The sequence below is a fragment of the Ranitomeya imitator genome, chromosome 5 (genome assembly GCF_032444005.1).
Source record: "Ranitomeya imitator isolate aRanImi1 chromosome 5, aRanImi1.pri, whole genome shotgun sequence".
NCBI lineage: Eukaryota > Metazoa > Chordata > Amphibia > Anura > Dendrobatidae > Ranitomeya > Ranitomeya imitator.
In genome coordinates, this window is record NC_091286.1 from 404,960,072 (window position 1) to 404,977,190 (window position 17,119).

The following is a 17,119-nucleotide window of genomic DNA, read 5'->3' on the forward strand; positions in this document are numbered from 1 at the left end:
TGTAAAGTAGACATGTGGGAAATGTTACTTATTAAGTATTTTGTGTGACATATCTCTGTGATTTAATTGCATAAAAATTCAAAGTTCGAAAATTGCGAAATTTTCATAATTTTCGCCAAATTTCCGTTTTTTTCACAAATAAACGCAGGTACTATCAAAGAATTTTTACCACATTCATGAAGTACAATATGTCACGAGAAAACAATGTCAGATTCACTGGGATCCGTTGAAGCGTTCCAGAGTTATAACCTCATAAAGGGACAGTGGTCAGAATTGTAAAAATTGGCCCGGTCATTAACGTGCAAACCACCCTTGGGGGTAAAGGGGTTAATTACAAATTAAAAGTTTAGAATTTTTCTCTTCATTAGTTAATTTTTTACAGATTTAAAGTTTTGAAAAAGAGCGGATTTTGGCTTGGTATGGCTTTATATATTTTTTTAATCATATCTTGGGTTAGAATTAAAGGGACACTGTCACCTGAATTTGGAGGGAACAATCTTCAGCCATGGAGGCGGGGTTTTTGGGTATTTGATTCACCATTTCCTTACCCGCTGGCTGCATGCTGGCTGCAATATTGGATTGAAGTTCATTCTCTGTCCTCCGTAGTACATGCCTGCACAAGGCAATCTTGCACAGCGCAGGCGTGTCCTATGGAGGACAGAGAATGAACTTCAATCCAATATTGCAGCCAGCATGCAGCCAGCGGTAAGGAAAGGGTGAATCAAAAACCCAAAAACCCCGCCTCCATGGCTGAAGATTGTTCCCTCCAAATTCAGGTGACAGTGTCCCTTTAAGATAAAGAGGTGGGAGGGGCATCATTGTTCTCAGAACGGTGCCAGCTTTCATTTGATATGTCAAGATTATGTTTCTTGATATTTTGTTTGAGAAATCAAATTCAAAATTTTGATGCGCAATTGTGAAAACAATGTATTTTTTAAAATTGTGAAAACATGCATGTGTGTTACTTGTGTTCTTGTTTATATTTGTACAGGGATTCAACTTGGGACCTGTCAAATTTGTATATTTTTTTTAACCCCTTCATGACCCAGCCTATTTTGACCTTAAAGACCTTGCCGTTTTTTGCAATTCTGACCAGTGTCCCTTTATGAGGTAATAACTCAGGAATGCTTCAATGGATCCTAGCGGTTCTGAGATTGTTTTTTCGTGACATATTGGGCTTCATGTTAGTGGTAAATTTAGGTCAATAAATTCTGTGTTTATTTGTGATAAAAACGGAAATTTGGCGAAAATTTTGAAAATTTCGCAATTTTCACATTTTGAATTTTTATTCTGTTAAACCAGAGAGGTATGTGACACAAAATACTTAATAAATAACATTTCCCACACGTCTACTTTACATCAGCACAATTTTGGAAACAAAATTTTTTTTTGCTAGGAAGTTATAAGGGTTAAAATTTGACCAGCGATTTCTTATTTTTACAACGAAATTTACAAAACCATTTTTTTTAGGGACCACCTCACATTTGAAGTCAGTTTGAGGGGCCTATATGGCTGAAAATACCCAAAAGTGACACCATTCTAAAAACTGCACCCCTCAAGGTACTCAAAACTACATTCAAGAAGTTTATTAACCCTTCAGGTGCTTCACAGCAGCAGAAGCAACATGGAAGGAAAAAATTAACATTTAACTTTTTAGTCACAAAAATGATTTTTCAGCAACAATTTTTGTATTTTCCCAATGGTAAAAGGAGAAACTGAACCACGAAAGTTGTTGTCCAATTTGTCCTGAGTACGCTGATACCTCATATGTGGGGGTAAACCACTGTTTGGGCACATGGTAAGGCTCGGAAGGGAAGGAGCGCCATTTGACTTTTTGAATGGAAAATTATCTCCATCGTTAGCGGACACCATGTCGCGTTTGGAGAGACCCTGTGTGCCTATGCAATGGAGCTCCCCCACAAGTGACCCCATTTTGGAAACTGGACCCCCCCCAAGGAACTTATCTAGATGCCTAGTGAGCACTTTAAACCCTCAGGTGCTTCACAAATTGATCCGTAAAAATGAAAAAGTACTTTTTTTTTCACAAAAAATTTCTTTTCGCCTTAATTTTTTCATTTTCACATGGGCAATAGGATAAAATGGATCCTAAAATTTGTTGAGCAATTTCTCCCGAGTACGCCGATACCTCATATGTGGGGGTAAACCACTGTTTGGGCACACGGCAGGGCTCAGAAGGAAAGGCACGCCATTTGGCTTTTTAAATGGAAAATTAGCTCCAATCATTAGCGGACACCATGTCGCGTTTGGAGAGCCCCTGTGTGCCTAAACATTAGAGATCCCCCACAAATTACCCCATTTTGGAAACTAGACCCCCAAAGGAACTAATCTAGATGTGTGGTGAGCACTTTGAACCCTCAAGTGCTTCACAGAAGTTTATAACGCAGAGCCATGAAAATAAAAAAAAAAAATTCTTTTCTCAAAAATGATTTTTTAGCCCGCAATTTTTTATTTTCCCCAAGGGTAACAGGAGAAATTTGACCCCAAAAGTTGTTGTCCAGTTTCTCCTGAGTACGCTGATACCCAATATGTGGGGGTAAACCACTGTTTAGGCACATGCTGGGGCTCGGAAGTGAAGTAGTGACGTTTTGAAATGCAGACTTTGATGGAATGCTCTGCGGGCGTCACGTTGCGTTTGCAGAGCCCCTGATGTGGCTAAACAGTAGAAACCCACCACAAGTGACCCCATTTTGGAAACTAGACCCCGAAAGGAACTTATCTAGATGTGAGGTGAGCACTTTGAACCCCCAAATGCTTCACAGAAGTTCATAACACAGAGCAGTGAAAATAATAAATACGTTTTCTTTCCTCAAAAATAATTTTTTAGCCCAGAATTTTTTATTTTCCCAAGGGTTACAGGAGAAATTGGATCACAAATGTTGTTGTCCAGTTTCTCCTGAGTACGCTGATACCCTATGTGTGGGGGTAAACCACTGTTTGGGCACACGTGGGGGCTCAGAAGGGAAGTAGTGACTTTTGAAATGCAGACTTTGATGGAATGGTCTGCGGGCGTCACGTTGCGTTTGCAGAGCCCCTGGTGTGCCTAAACAGTAGAAACCCCACACAAGTGACCCCATTTTGGAAACTAGACCCCCAAAGGAACTTATCTAGATATGTGGTGAGCACTTTCAACCCCCAAGTGCTTCACAGACGTTTACAATGCAGAGCCGTGAAAATAAAAAATCATTTTTCTTTCCTCAAAAATGATGTTTTAGCAAGCAATTTTTTATTTTCTCAAGGGTAACAGGAGAAATTGGACCCCAGTAATTGTTGCGCAGTTTGTCCTGAGTATGCTGGTACTCCATATGTGGGGGTAAACCACTGTTTGGGCACACGTCAGGGCTCGGAAGGGAGGGAGCACCATTTGACTTTTTGAATACAAGATTGGCTGGAATCAATGGTGGCGCCATGTTGCGTTTGGAGACCCCATGATGTGCCTAAACAGTGGAAACCCCTCAATTCTAACTCCAACACTAACCCCAACACACCCCTAACTCTAATCCCAACTGTAGCCATAACCCTAATCACAACCCTAACCCCAACACACCGGTAACCCTAACACACCCCTAACCCTAACCACAACCCTAATTCCAACCCAACCCTAGCCCTAAGGCTATGTGCCCACGTTGCGGATTCGTATGAGATTTTTCAGCACCATTTCTGAAAAATCCACAGGTAAAAGGCACTGCGTTTTACCTGCGGATTTACCGCGGATTTCCAGTGTTTTTTGTCCGGATTTCACCTGCGGATTCCTATTGAGGAACAGGTGTAAAACGCTGCGGAATCCGCACAAAGAATTGACATGCTGCGGAAAATACAACGCAGCGTTCCCGTGCGGTATTTTCCACACCATGGGCACAGCGGATTTGGCTTTCCATATGTTTACATGGTACTGTAAACCTGATGGAACACTGCTGCGAATCCGCAGCCAAATCCGCACCGTGTGCACATAGCCTAATTCTAAAGGTATGTGCACACGCTGCGGAAAACGCTGCGGATCTGCAGCAGTTTCCCATGAGTTTACAGTTCAATGCAAACCTATGGGAAACAAAAATCGCTGTACACATGCTGCAGAAAAACTGCACGGAAACGCAGCGGTTTACATTCCGCAGCATGTCACTTCTTTCTGCGGATTCCGCCGCGGTTTTACAACTGCTCAAATAGAAAACCGCTGTTGTAAAACCGCATTGAAATGCGCAGAAAAAACGCGGTAAATCCGCCATAAATCCGCAGCGGTTTAGCACTGCGGATTTATCAAATCCGCAGCGAAAAAATCCGCAGAGGACCAGAATACGTGTGCACATACCGAAACCCTAACCCTACCCCTAGTTCTTACCCCAACCTTAGTGGAAAAAAAAAAAAAAAAAAAAATTTTTTTTTTTTTTTTTTATTGTCCCTACCTATGGGGTTGACAGGGGGGGGGGGGGGTCATTTACTTTTCTCTCTCAGTATCCTATCTCAGTGATCAAAATTCACTCTGGAACGAATCTGCCGGCAGATTCGGCGGGCGCACTGCACATGCGCCCGCCATTTTGGAAGATGGCGGCGCCCAGGAAAGAAGACGGACGGTCCCCGGGAGGCCAGGTAAGGGGGGGGGGGGGGGGGTCTTGGGAGATCAGGGCACGGGGGGGGGGGCGTCGGAGCACGGGGGAGTGGATCGGAACATGGGGGGGTGGATTGGTGCACGGAGTGGGGGATCGCTGTGCGGGCGGGTGGAATCGCTGTGCGGGGGGGGGAATCGGAGTGCGGGGGGGTGTGATTGGAGCACGGGGGGAGCGGGCAGGAGGACGGGGGAGCGGAGCACAGGACCGAGGGGAGCGGACCACAGATCGGGGGGCTGGGGGGGGCGATCGGAGGGGTGGGGTGGGTGCACATTAGTGTGTCCAGCCATGGCCGATGATATTGCAGCATCGGCCATGGCTGGATTGTAATATTTCACCATTTTTTTAGGTGAAATATTACAAATCGCTCTGATTGGCTGTTGAAAGTGAAACTGACAATCAGAGCGATCGTAGCCACGAGGGGGTGAAGCCACCCCCCCTGGGCTAAACTACCACTCCCCCTGTCCCTGCAGATCGGGTGAAATGGGAGTTAACCCTTTCACCCGGCCTGCAGGGACGCGATCTTTCCATGACGCATATGCTGCGTCATGGGTCGGAATGGCACCGACTTTCATGACGCAGCGTATGCGTCAAAGGTCGGGAAGGGGTTAAGCCTTGAATCATCCGATTTTATGTTTGTGTGAGTTTCTTCCCTTTTTCTTTTCAAATTACAACGTATTGAATTCAACATTTATATGCAACAATAAAGAAACACAAAAAACAAATACCGAAGTGCCAAAATAAATCCATCTTAGGCTACTTTCACACTAGCGTCGGAATCTCCCCGTCGCAATGCGTCGAGGAGAGATTCAGATGCTAGCATTTAACGCATTGCACAAAGGAGGCAGCGGATGCATTTCTCCGGCGCATCCGCTGCCCCATTGTAAGGTGGGGAAGGAGTTCCGGCCGCACATGCGCGGTCGGAAAAAGCGGTCCGTCAGGAGCAAAAAACGTTACATGTAGCGTTTTTTGCTCCCGACGGTCCGCAGAAGCACGACGCATCCGTCGCACGATGGATGCGACGTGTGGCAATCCGTCGCAATGCGTCGTCAATACAAGTCTATGGGGAAAAAACGCATCCTGCAAGCACTTTTGCAGGATGCGTTTTTTCTGCAAAACGACGCATTGTGACGGATTGCAGTTAACGCTAGTGTGAAAGTAGCCTTAATCATAACACAACTTGCTCAGCATTTTCAACCTGAATTCATTGAACAAGCCAAAAGAAAAAGGTGATCACATCCTCAAGTGTGATTTTCCAAATACAGTCTCATCCTAATTATGTTAAAAACAAGATTAAAAAGAACCAATATTTTTACCACCTATTTATACATATAACAATTTTTTTCTATTATATCACTAAACATGTCATTTATGAAATGTTTAAGAATATTACAGTAGTTAAATCCTTGTTTTATAAAATATGAACTAATCAAACAATTAATAGTAGGTTTTTACACTGGCCTTTTATCATCAATGTGTCCCTTCTAGTCGGTCAAATGTAATCTTGCCCATTAGCGCTTACTAGCAATGGCCAATTCCTTCTGTGTCAGATTATGTACGGCCTGTCATGGTGCTCGGCTTCACCTCTGTCAATATCTGATTTTTGTTAACTTTTACAATGTCTGGTTTTCTTGGTACACAAAGGACGGCGCTGGAGCAGAAGCTGCAGAAAAGTCCTTTCTACTTCTTCATTTTCACAATTTTTGGAGAGTACAGTAGCCACCACCACATATTCACAGGTCACATAACCAGTTCTGTCATCCATTGCCGATCTTGTGCCGCCGTCTACCACGTCATGGACGTCACTCTTTTTGCTGCATGAAAAAACCCTTGTTTTTATATCTGTTTCACTACATGGGATGACAGTGCGGTATTACCGAGTCCTCTTTCTGCTTCCTGTAACCGAGGTTTTCACAAACTCTTCTCTTCGTAGTCCTGGTTTGTACAATACATGAACTGGATGTTAAGAATATTTTTCTCCCTCCATTTGAGGAGTTTTCTGGGTGTTAAGATTTGGTGCGAATATGGCCTCTGGAGGCTGGAGCTGCCGGCCGGTCATCTGCTCTGCATTCACTGCCTAACCCTGGTCATTCTCATGAGCCCTAACAAAGCTTTCTCCTCTGTCCTCTCCTGCTTCTAAGCTGTAACATAATAAAATACAGTAATATCTAAAAATCATGATTTGGTAAATATAGATCCCACACTGTTAGACCACAGACTGAACAGATCTGAATTCAAGATTTTTGAATTGACACTGTATAGTTTTATTTTTTAAAATATGATCCCATCACGATCCCAGCTTGTATTTTGGTACAGATGTGGCTAGGAGCATAGCAAGCACATGTGCAGTTTTTGAAATTTTTAAATTAAACGTTTTTTTTCGGAAATGCGTTTTAAAGTTTTGCGCTTGCATTCCCATAGGTAAAATATTATCAAAGATACTCGTGACATATCTGGTGAAAGCCTGTACAGTTCTGAGTAGAATGGTGTTTATTTTGTTTCTCTATCTTTTTTCTAGCCTGAGTTATGGGGAGAAATGTAAAGGCAAGCAACACCGAAATTCGCACTTTTTCCGAACTTTGAAAATCAATAAAAAAAAAAAATTCTATTTTTTTTTTCTTCACATTTTGCATTCTCTGACACACTATTACCAAATAACAAAATCTCAAAAGAATTAAAAATAGTGGTAAAAATCATTGGTTCACTTGACATGGAATGACCCGGGTGATAAGGGGGGGGGGGGGGGGTTTATTTACTATTTTTTTTATTTTGATCACTGTGATAGGTTCTATCACTGATCAAAATGTACCTGGAATGAATCTGCTGGCCGATTCGGCGGGCGCACTGCGCATGTGCCCGCCATTTTGGAAGATGGCGGCGCCCATAGGAGAAGATGGAGGCGCCCTGGGACTCGTAGTATGGGGGGTGGGATCGGGGCGGAGGGTATAGGAGGGCAGGAAAGACCGACAGTGGCGGCAGATCGCCGCTGTCAGTCGGTGACGGGGGCAGATCGGGGTCTCCAGCCGTGGCCGATGGTATTGCAGCATCGGCCATGGCTGGATTGTAATATTTCACAAAGTTTCATAGGTGAAATATTACAAATTGCTCTGATTGTTTCACTTTCAACAGCCAGTCAGAGCGATCGAAGCCACATGGGTCAAAGCCACCCCCCTGGGCTGAAGTACCACTCCCCCTGTCCCTGCAGGTCGGGTGACATTGGAGTTAACCCTTTCACCCGATCTGCAGGAACGCGATCATTCTGTGATGCAGCATATGTGTCACAGGTCGGATTGGCACCAACTTTCATGACGCATATGCTGTGTCACAGGTCGGGAAGCGGTTAAAGATAGGTACGCAGGGAAATGCAGGACGCATACAGAAGTAGGCTGAGTGTAGGCGGAGCTTCAGGGAGGAAGGGAAATACGCAGCCATCTGCAGCGCTCCTGAACGCAAATGTGAACCTAGCCTTAGGCACTTTATAAAATGCTACTATGATATAGGAAAGACCAGAAATCAGGAGATGCATTGTGAGTAGCAACAAGCATGTACGGTACTGTGCAAAGTTTTATGCAACAAGAAAAAAAAAGTGGCAAAGTAAGAATGCTTTCAAAAATGTTAGTTTATTTTTTTTCAAATAACAAAAACGCAAAGTAAAGGAAAAAAACAAACAAACAAAAAAAAAACTAAACCAATAGTTTCACTGCCCTTTGCCTTCAAAACAGCATCAAATTAACAATTCTTCTCAAATAAAACCAACACACCGTTCTTGAAGGAACCCAGTAGGGAGGGTGTTCTATACATCTTGGAGAACCACAGATCTTCTGAGGATGTTAACAGAAATCCTTCTGCCTTTTCATGTAGTCTCAGACTATTGTGTTGAGATCAGGGCTGTGTGGGGGCCATATCACTTCTAGGACTCCCTGTTCTATATCTTGAATGTCGTACCTAATGACATTGGATGCATATTTGGGTTGTCATGCTGAAGAATAAATTTGGTACTGCATGATGGAAAAGTATAGGGTAACTACTGTATAAGGCTATGTGCACACGTTGCGGATTAGGCTTAGGAATTTCTGGTGCGGATTCTGCCTCTCCTGGCAGAAAATGCACCTGCGGATTTGTTGTGTTTTTTGTGTGGTTCAGCAGCGTTTTGTGCGGATTTGCTGCATTTTTTACCCCTGCGGTTTTCTGTAATGGAATGGGTACAAATACACTGCAAATTCACAAAAAAGTAGTGACATGCTACTTTTAATCCGCAGCGGATTTTTCTGCACCATGTGCACAGCATTTTTTCCTCATTGATTTACATTGTACTGTAAATCAATTGCGGATCTGCAGCAGTTCTCCACTGCAAAAAATGCTGCGGATCCACAGAATCCGCAATGTGTGCACATACTCTCAAGCAGTGGTTGGGTAAGAATTGATGAGTCAAACTCACTCCAAATTTATTCTGCAACAGGACCATGACCCCAAGCATACAGCCAATGGTATTAAGAACCATATTCAGTGTCAAAAAGAACAAGGAGTGCTAGAAGTGATGATACGGCCCCCACAGAGCCCTGATCTCAGCACAGAGTTAGGCCGAGTTCACATTAGCGTATCTGTGCGCAGTGTATGCCTGCGTATAGATCTGCATGGTCTTGCGTACATATATTTAACATGGTGTACGCAGGGACATGCATCTGCATCAGTTCGCATGCGGAAGCGTCCGCATGCATCATTTTGCGGTGTGCGACATACGCAACATGTTGCATTTTTTTGAGGCGTCAAATAAGCGCAGGCATGCGCGCATCAAAATAATGCATTGGTACGCAAGGACATGCATTCGATACGCTTGTGTACTTTGGACTGCACATGTCCAGGAACTGACAGACGCCATCCTGGAAATATCGAACCCATGCGCATTAACTCAAACGCAGGCAAAAACACATGCATGAACATGCAGCTTTTTTTTTTTGCGTCATGCATAAGCTGATGCAGATAAACGCAGTGTAACTATGTGTTTGCGCATGCAGATAAGCTGCGAACAGATACGCTAATGTATCCTTAGGCTACTGTCACACTCGTTGTTTGACCCCTGTCACAATCCGTCGTTTTTTGAGAATGCAGGATCCTGAAAATTTTTTCCTCTGAGCATGCCCGGAAGGATTATCAATTCCGGGAAAAATCTCTCTCCCCCCCCCCCCCAGGACATTTCATTCCCAGAAATTTCTCCATTGACATTGTGGCAACAATACAAACGACGCATCCGTCATTACACTGGATGCATCACACACACTTTTCACTATTTTCGTGACGTCTGTCGATACGTCATTTCACTACACAACGACGCACAGCAGGCGACGCAAGTGTGAAAGAAACCTTAGTCAGGGAGTACATGATTACCCTGGATGAAAAGCTTATTTTTATTGCTATGCAAGTGCGTGCTCTGGGCTCATCAAAGCACTTCCCAATAATCTGTCTCCCTTGCTCTATACACTGGCCTCACCTTCTGCTTGACAAGGCTTGTTAAGGCTGTGAGCCGTCAGTCAAGAAGAGGACCATGGGGCTGAGCCGCAAATAGAGCCATGGATGTAGATGATTGAAGTTGTATGCTAATGAGTGGCAGGAGGAGGGGAATCAGGAGAGCTGTAATTGTAGGGCCACCCACTGCACACACAGACTTCAGAGCCTTCTCTCTGCAATATAGCCTGAATGAACCGAACAGAATTTCAGTCCAATCCAAAAGTAACTACTTTCACAGTTTGAAGAGTCATTTTCTGGATGCAGACTCATTGGCACCAAGCAGATGGGTTTCTGAAAGCCATGCTCTGATGTTCGGTCCCAATTTTGGTATCAGAGACTTGATAAAAAAATAAAAATAAAAAAAAGGTGGAGTATGAATCCCAGCAGACATTACTCAGGCCTGTAGGATACGTGTGGATAAAGATAGGTCCATACATTTATTTATAGGGAACCTGTCAGCAGGATTGTGCTCAGTAACCTGAGGTCAGGTCAATGATACCTTGGCTGGTCTTCTGACACTGAGGGGCACAATGCCCCCCTAGTCATTATACACACATACTGGTGCAGGGGGAGACCCCCAGGGTCACACCGGCCATGTAATAATGATGCACTGCGGGATACAGTGGGCAGACCGGCCCCACCACCATCACTACCTGCTCTGGTGCCGCGGGTCAGGCTAGCAGGCGCCCGGCACCCCGGAGATACGGCGGCTCTGGGACCACACCCGGCTAATGTGACAGCCCCGCGTGACGAGAACAAATGCAGCCGGTATGCTGGTTACGGTCGCCCGTGTAACGCCGCCACGGCCGACACAGAACGCACCGACAATTACGGCCTCAGCATGAACGCGAGCTGTTCGGTATGTCATTCCCCTTTACCTTCTCTCAATCCCAGCGCTTCTGAGGAGAGTGCAAGATGGCCGCTCCTCCTCCCACCCGCTCCTTTCCGCAGTGCTTACGTCATCGCGCAGCTGCGTTTAATCAACAGTCGAGATGTGACAGGCAGGGGAAGCCTGCGCACGCGCACTAGAAGGCGACGCTCGCATTGTCAGCTGACTGATCACGTGATAGTAAGAACGTAGTCCACTCCATCCATAGCCCTCTGTGCCATACTCGTCTCTATACAGACCCGTACATGTATGTGTACAGATGGCAGCAGGTGGGCCAGTGTTTGGTGATGGAGGAGCGTGGCTCAGACTGTCAGGGTCGTGCTTTGCTGAATGGTCCATCTTGACAGTGCGATTTCAGGCCGTTAGTGGGAAGCAGCGGTTTGCACCTCCTGTTCCTGTGCGGTCACAGCTTCCAATGTGCCAAATGCATCTTACTGCCAACTGCTCAGCTGCCCTAAGCGTCCAGCTCCATGGCCGCAGGCGACACATTGCCGTGACAGGAGCTGGTGGGGCGATTTGGACGGTGTCGTTCCTGCTGCTAAACTAATATACGCGTAATATACAGTAACAGGCATCGTCTTCCAGCTCTGGGCTTTATGGGAATCTGCCCGCTGTGCCTATTATTCCCGCTGCCTACCCCAACCCGCGGTGTGCGTTATCTCCACAACACGTCAATCTCTCACGCGGGACCACTGAGTTTTCTGTGCTGATTTTCCCCATACACTTACAGTAGAGAGCAAGCTCATCAAGAGAATGCCAAGAGTGTGCAAGGCAGTCATCACAGCAAAAGGTGGCTACTTTGAAGAACCTAGATTATAAGACATAATTTTAGTTGTTTCACACTTTTTTGCTAAGTATATAATTTCACATGTGATAATTCATAGTTTTGATGCCTTCAGTGTGAATGTACAATTTTCATAGTCATGAAAATACGGAAAAATCTTTAAATGAGAAGGTGTGTCCAAACTTTTGCTCTGTACTGTATATTACGAAATCCACAGGCAAAAGCACATGTAATCCGCACCTAAGGGTACCGTCACACAGTGCAATTTTGATCGCTACGACGGCACGATTTGTGACGTTGCATCGTCACTTAATTATCGTTTCAAACATCGTAGACTGCGGTCACACTACACGATGCACGGCGCTGAAGCGATAAATTCATGACGTATTTGCGATGTAGAAGTCGTATGGGACAGTCGTACGGTCGTGTCACACACGACGATTCAGAGCAAATTTTGCATAATCTGTGCGTGACGTTGTTCACTGGGGGCGTGTTGTGCTACTAGCTAGTGTGCTGATAGGCCAAAGGTTCTGTGCACACAATTGGTTGGAAAATTTGTCACCTGAGCGCTATTGTTCCCAATGCCACCTCACTGCTTTCAAAATTTCCTTTCTTCACTTCGTACTTGGACACTTGGTGGACCTGGACATTGGAATTTTGTACTTCGCTGAATATACCACGCTTTGCACCGCTGCTTCGAGGTATGTAAACCGCTTGGGCGTGGTGGATGGACCGCTGTATGGACGGCATGAGTGCTTCGTTCCACCGCTGAAGCGAAGCGGATGGTACACTGTTGTGACTGGAGGGCTACAATGTGGCAGATGGTACGCTGTTGTGACTGGTCGAGACTGGTGGGCTACAGCGTGGTAGATGGGACGCAGTTTGGTCGGCATGACCGCTTCGTTCCGCCGCTGAAGCGATGCGGATGGTACGCCGTTGTGACTGGTTATGACCGGTTGTGTCTGGTGAGCTAGAGCGTGGCAGATGGTACAATGTATGGTCACCATGAGCGCTTTGTGTGGCTGCTGTGGGGAAGCGGGCGGTAGTGGCCTATGGCGTGGCAGATGGAAGTAGCGATGCGGATGGTACGCTGTTGTGACTGGTCGTGACTGGTGGGCTACAGCGTGGTAGATGGAACGCAGTTTGGTCGGCATGACCGCTTCGTTCCGCCGCTGAAGCGATGCGGATGGTACGCTGTTGTGACTGGTTATGACCGGTTGTGTCTGGTGAGCTAGAGCGTGGCAGATGGTACAATGTATGGTCACCATGAGCGCTTTGTGTGGCTGCTGTGGGGAAGCGGGCGGTAGTGGCCTATGGCGTGGCAGATGGAAGTAGCGATGCGGATGGTACGCTGTTGTGACTGGTTGTGACTGGTCGTGACTGGTGGGCTACAGCGTGGTAGATGGAACGCAGTTTGGTCGGCATGACCGCTTCGTTCCACCGCTGAAGCGATGCGGATGGTACGCTGGTGTGACTGGTTATGACCGGTTGTGTCTGGTGAGCTACAGCGTGGCAGATGGTACAATGTATGGTCACCATGAGCGCTTTGTGTGGCTGCTGTAGGGAAGCGGGCGGTACACTGTTTTGGGTTATGGTGGCCTATGGCGTGGCAGATGGAAGAAGCGATGGTAGGCATGAGCGCTTTGTGTGGCTGCTGTTGTTAAGCGTTTGGCACACTGGCAAAAGTATTGTTTAAAGGACTCTTTGTCAACCATGTAATTTTTTTTTATAATTATTTTTCAGATGTCAAATCGTGTGGAGTTCATCAGGGATTTCATCGAAATTTATCAGTCTTTTCCCTGCCTCTGGAAAATCAAATCTCCTGAGTATTGTAACAGGGAAAAGAGGAGGGATACAGTTTTATCACACGCTATACCAGGAAAAATCAGAAACAGCTTTATTAACCCCTTAAGCCCCGAGGGTGGTTTGCACGTTAATGACCGGGCCAATTTTTACAATTCTGACCACTGTCCCTTTATGAGGTTATAACTCTGGAACGCTTCAACGGATCTTGGCGATTCTGACATTGTTTTCTCGTGACATATTGTACTTCATTTTAGTGGTAACATTTATTCGATATAACTTGCGTTTATTTGTGAAAAAAACGGAAATTTGGCGAAAATTTAGAAAATTTCGCAATTTTCCAACTTTAAATTTTTATGCCCTTAAATCACAGAGATATGTCACGCAAAATACTTAATAAGTAACCTTTCCCACATGTCTACTTTACATCAGCACAATTTTGGAACCAAAATTTTTTTTGTTAGGGAGTTATCAGGGTTAAAAGTTGACCAGCAATTTCTCATTTTTACAACACCATTTTTTTTTAGGGACCACATCTCATTTGATGTCATTTTGAGGGGTCTATATGATAGAAAATACCCAAGTGTGACACCATTCTAAAAACTGCACCCCTCAAGGTGCTCAAAACCACATTCAAGAAGTTTATTAACCCTTCAGGGGTTTCACAGGAATTTTTGGAATGTTTAAATAAAAATGAATATTTAACTTTTTTTCACACAAAATTTATTTCAGCTCCAATTTGTTTTATTTTACCAAGGGTAACAGGATAAAATGGATGCCAAACATTGTTGTACAATCTGTACTGAGTACGCTGATACCCCATATGTGGGGGTAAACCACTGTTTGGGCGCATGGCAGAGCTCGGAAGGAAAGGAGCGCCATTTGACTTTTCAATGCAAAATTGACAGGAATTGAGATGGGACGCCATGTTGCGTTTGGAGAGCCCCTCATGTGCCTAAACATTGAAATCCCCACAAGTGACACCATTTTGGAAAGTAGACCCCTTAAGGAACTTATCTAGAGGTGTGGTGAGCACTTTGACCCAACACGTGCTTCACAGAAGTTTATAATGCAGAGCCATAAAAATAAAAAATCATATTTTTTCACAAAAATAATCCTTTCGCCCCCAATTTTTTATTTTCCCAAGAGTAAGAGAAGAAATTGGACCTCAAAAATTCTTGGCCAATTTGTCCTGAGTACGCTGATACCCCATATATGGGTGTAAACCATTGTTTGGGCGTATGGCAGAGCTCGGAAGGGAAGGAGCGCCATTTTACTTTTCAATGCAAAATTGACTAGAATTGAGATGGGATGCCATGTTGCGTTTGGAGAGCCCCTGATGTGCCTAAACATTGAAATCCCCACAAGTGACACCATTTTGGAAAGTAGACCCCTTAAGGAACTTATCTAGAGGTGTGGTGAGCACTTTGACCCAACACGTGCGTCACAGAAGTTTATAATGCAGAGCCGTAAAAATAAAAAATCATATTTTTTCACAAAAATAATCTTTTCGCCACCAATTTTTTTATTTTCCCAAGGGTAAGAGAAGAAATTAGACCACAAAAGTTGTTGTGCAATTTGTCCTGAGTGCGACGATACCCCATATGTGGGGGTAAACCACTTTTTGGGTGCATAGCAGAGCTCGGAAGGGAAGGAGCGCCATTTGACTTTTCAATGCAAAATTGACTGGAATTGAGATGGGACGCCATGTTGGTTTGGAGAGTCCCTGATGTGCCTAAACATTAAAACCCCCCACAAGTGACACCATTTTGGAAACTAGACCCCCTAAGGAACTTATCTAGATGTGTTTTGAGAGCTTTGAACCCCCAAGTGTTTCACTACAGTTTATAACGCAGAGCCGTTAAAATAATTTTTTTTTTTTTTCGCAAAAATTATTTTTTAGCCCCCAGTTTTGTATTTTCACAAGGGTAACAGAATAAATTGGACCCCAAAAGTTGTTGTCCAATTTGTCCTGAGTACGCTGATACCCCATATGTGGGGGGGAACCACTGTTTGGGCGCATGGCAGAGCTCGGAAGAGAAGGAGCGCCATTTGGAATGCAGACTTAGATGGATTGGTCTGCAGGAGTCACGTTGCATTTGCAGAGCCCCTGATGTACCCAAACAGTACAAACCCCCCACAAGTGACCCCATATTAGAAACTAGACCTCCCAAGGAACTTATCTAGATGTGTTGTGAGAACTTTGAACCCCTAAGTGTTTCACTACAGTTTATAACGCAGAGCCGTGAAAATAAAAAATCCTTTTTTTTCCCACAAAAATGATTTTTAGCCCCCCAAATTTTTATTTTCCCAAGGATAACAAGAGAACTTGGACCCAAAAAGTTGTTGTTCAATTTGTCTCGAGTACGATGATACCCCATATGTTGGGGTAAACCCCTGTTTGGGCGCACGGGAGAGCTCAGAAGTGAAGGAGCACTGTTTTACTTTTTCAATGCAGAATTGGCTGGAATTGAGATCGGACGCCATGTCGCGTTTGGAGAGCCCCTGATGTCCCTAAACAGTGGAAACCCCCCAATTATAAATGAAACCCTAATCCAAACGCACCCCTAACCCTAATCCCAACTGTAACCCTAACCACACACCTAACCCTGACACACCCCTAATTCTAATCCCAACCCTAATCCCAACCGTAAATGTAATCCAAACCCTAACCCTAGCCCTAGCCCTAACCCTAATGGGAAAATGGAAATAAATACATTTTTTTTAATTTTATTATTTTTCCCTAACGCTAGGTTCACATTGCGTTAGGGAAATCCGTTTAGCACTAGCGGATTCCGCTAACGCAATGTCTTTTTAGGTGTCGTGTTTAGTGGTCGCGTTAACGTCCCCGCTCTGGAAGATCGGGGATCGGACCTCGGGCGCGCCGCGGACGCTGCAAGCAGCGTCTGAGGCGCGCCACAAAAGAATGGCACCTTGCTAGCGCGAGCCGAAAATGGCACGCTCTAGCGATGCGCTACACCCGAAAATCACATTGCTGTCAATGGTTGTGCTAACGGACTCGTTGCACGGCGTTAATTGTGACATTTTCGCCGTGCAACGCTGTCCGTTAGCGTTAACCCATTAACGCAATGTGAACCTAGCCTAACTAGGGGGGTGATGAAGGGGGGTTTGATTTACTTTTATAGCGTTTTTTATATCGGATTTTTATGATTGGCAGCCGTCACACACTAAAAGACGCTTTTTATAGCAAAAAAAGTTCTTGCGTCTCCACATTTTGAGACCTATAATTTTTCCATATTTTGGTCCACAGAGTCATGTGAGGTCTTGTTTTTTGCGGGACGAGTTGACGTTTTTATCGGTTACATTTTCGGACACGTGACAGTTTTTGATCGCTTTTTATTCCGATTTTTTGTGAGGCAGAATGACCAAAAACCAGCTATTCATGAATTTCTTTTGGGGGAGGCGTTTATACCGTTCCGCGTTTGGTAAAATTGATGAAGCAGTTTTATTCTTCGGGTCAGTACGATTACAGCGATACCTCATTTATATCATTTTTTT

The 17,119-nt window shown here is 44.8% G+C and overlaps 1 protein-coding gene across 1 annotated transcript in view; it reads right to left on the reverse strand.

The window, feature by feature from the left end:
* The window catches only part of AP2M1 (adaptor related protein complex 2 subunit mu 1), a 45,498-nt gene extending 34,382 nt beyond the window's left edge, over window positions 1-11,116 (reverse strand). Inside the window, exon 1 of the mRNA XM_069726975.1 lies at window positions 11,003-11,116. The gene's annotated coding sequence lies outside the window, so the exon portion shown is untranslated. The remainder of the gene's footprint in view (window positions 1-11,002) is intronic.
* Window positions 11,117-17,119: the final 6,003 nt, after the last annotated feature.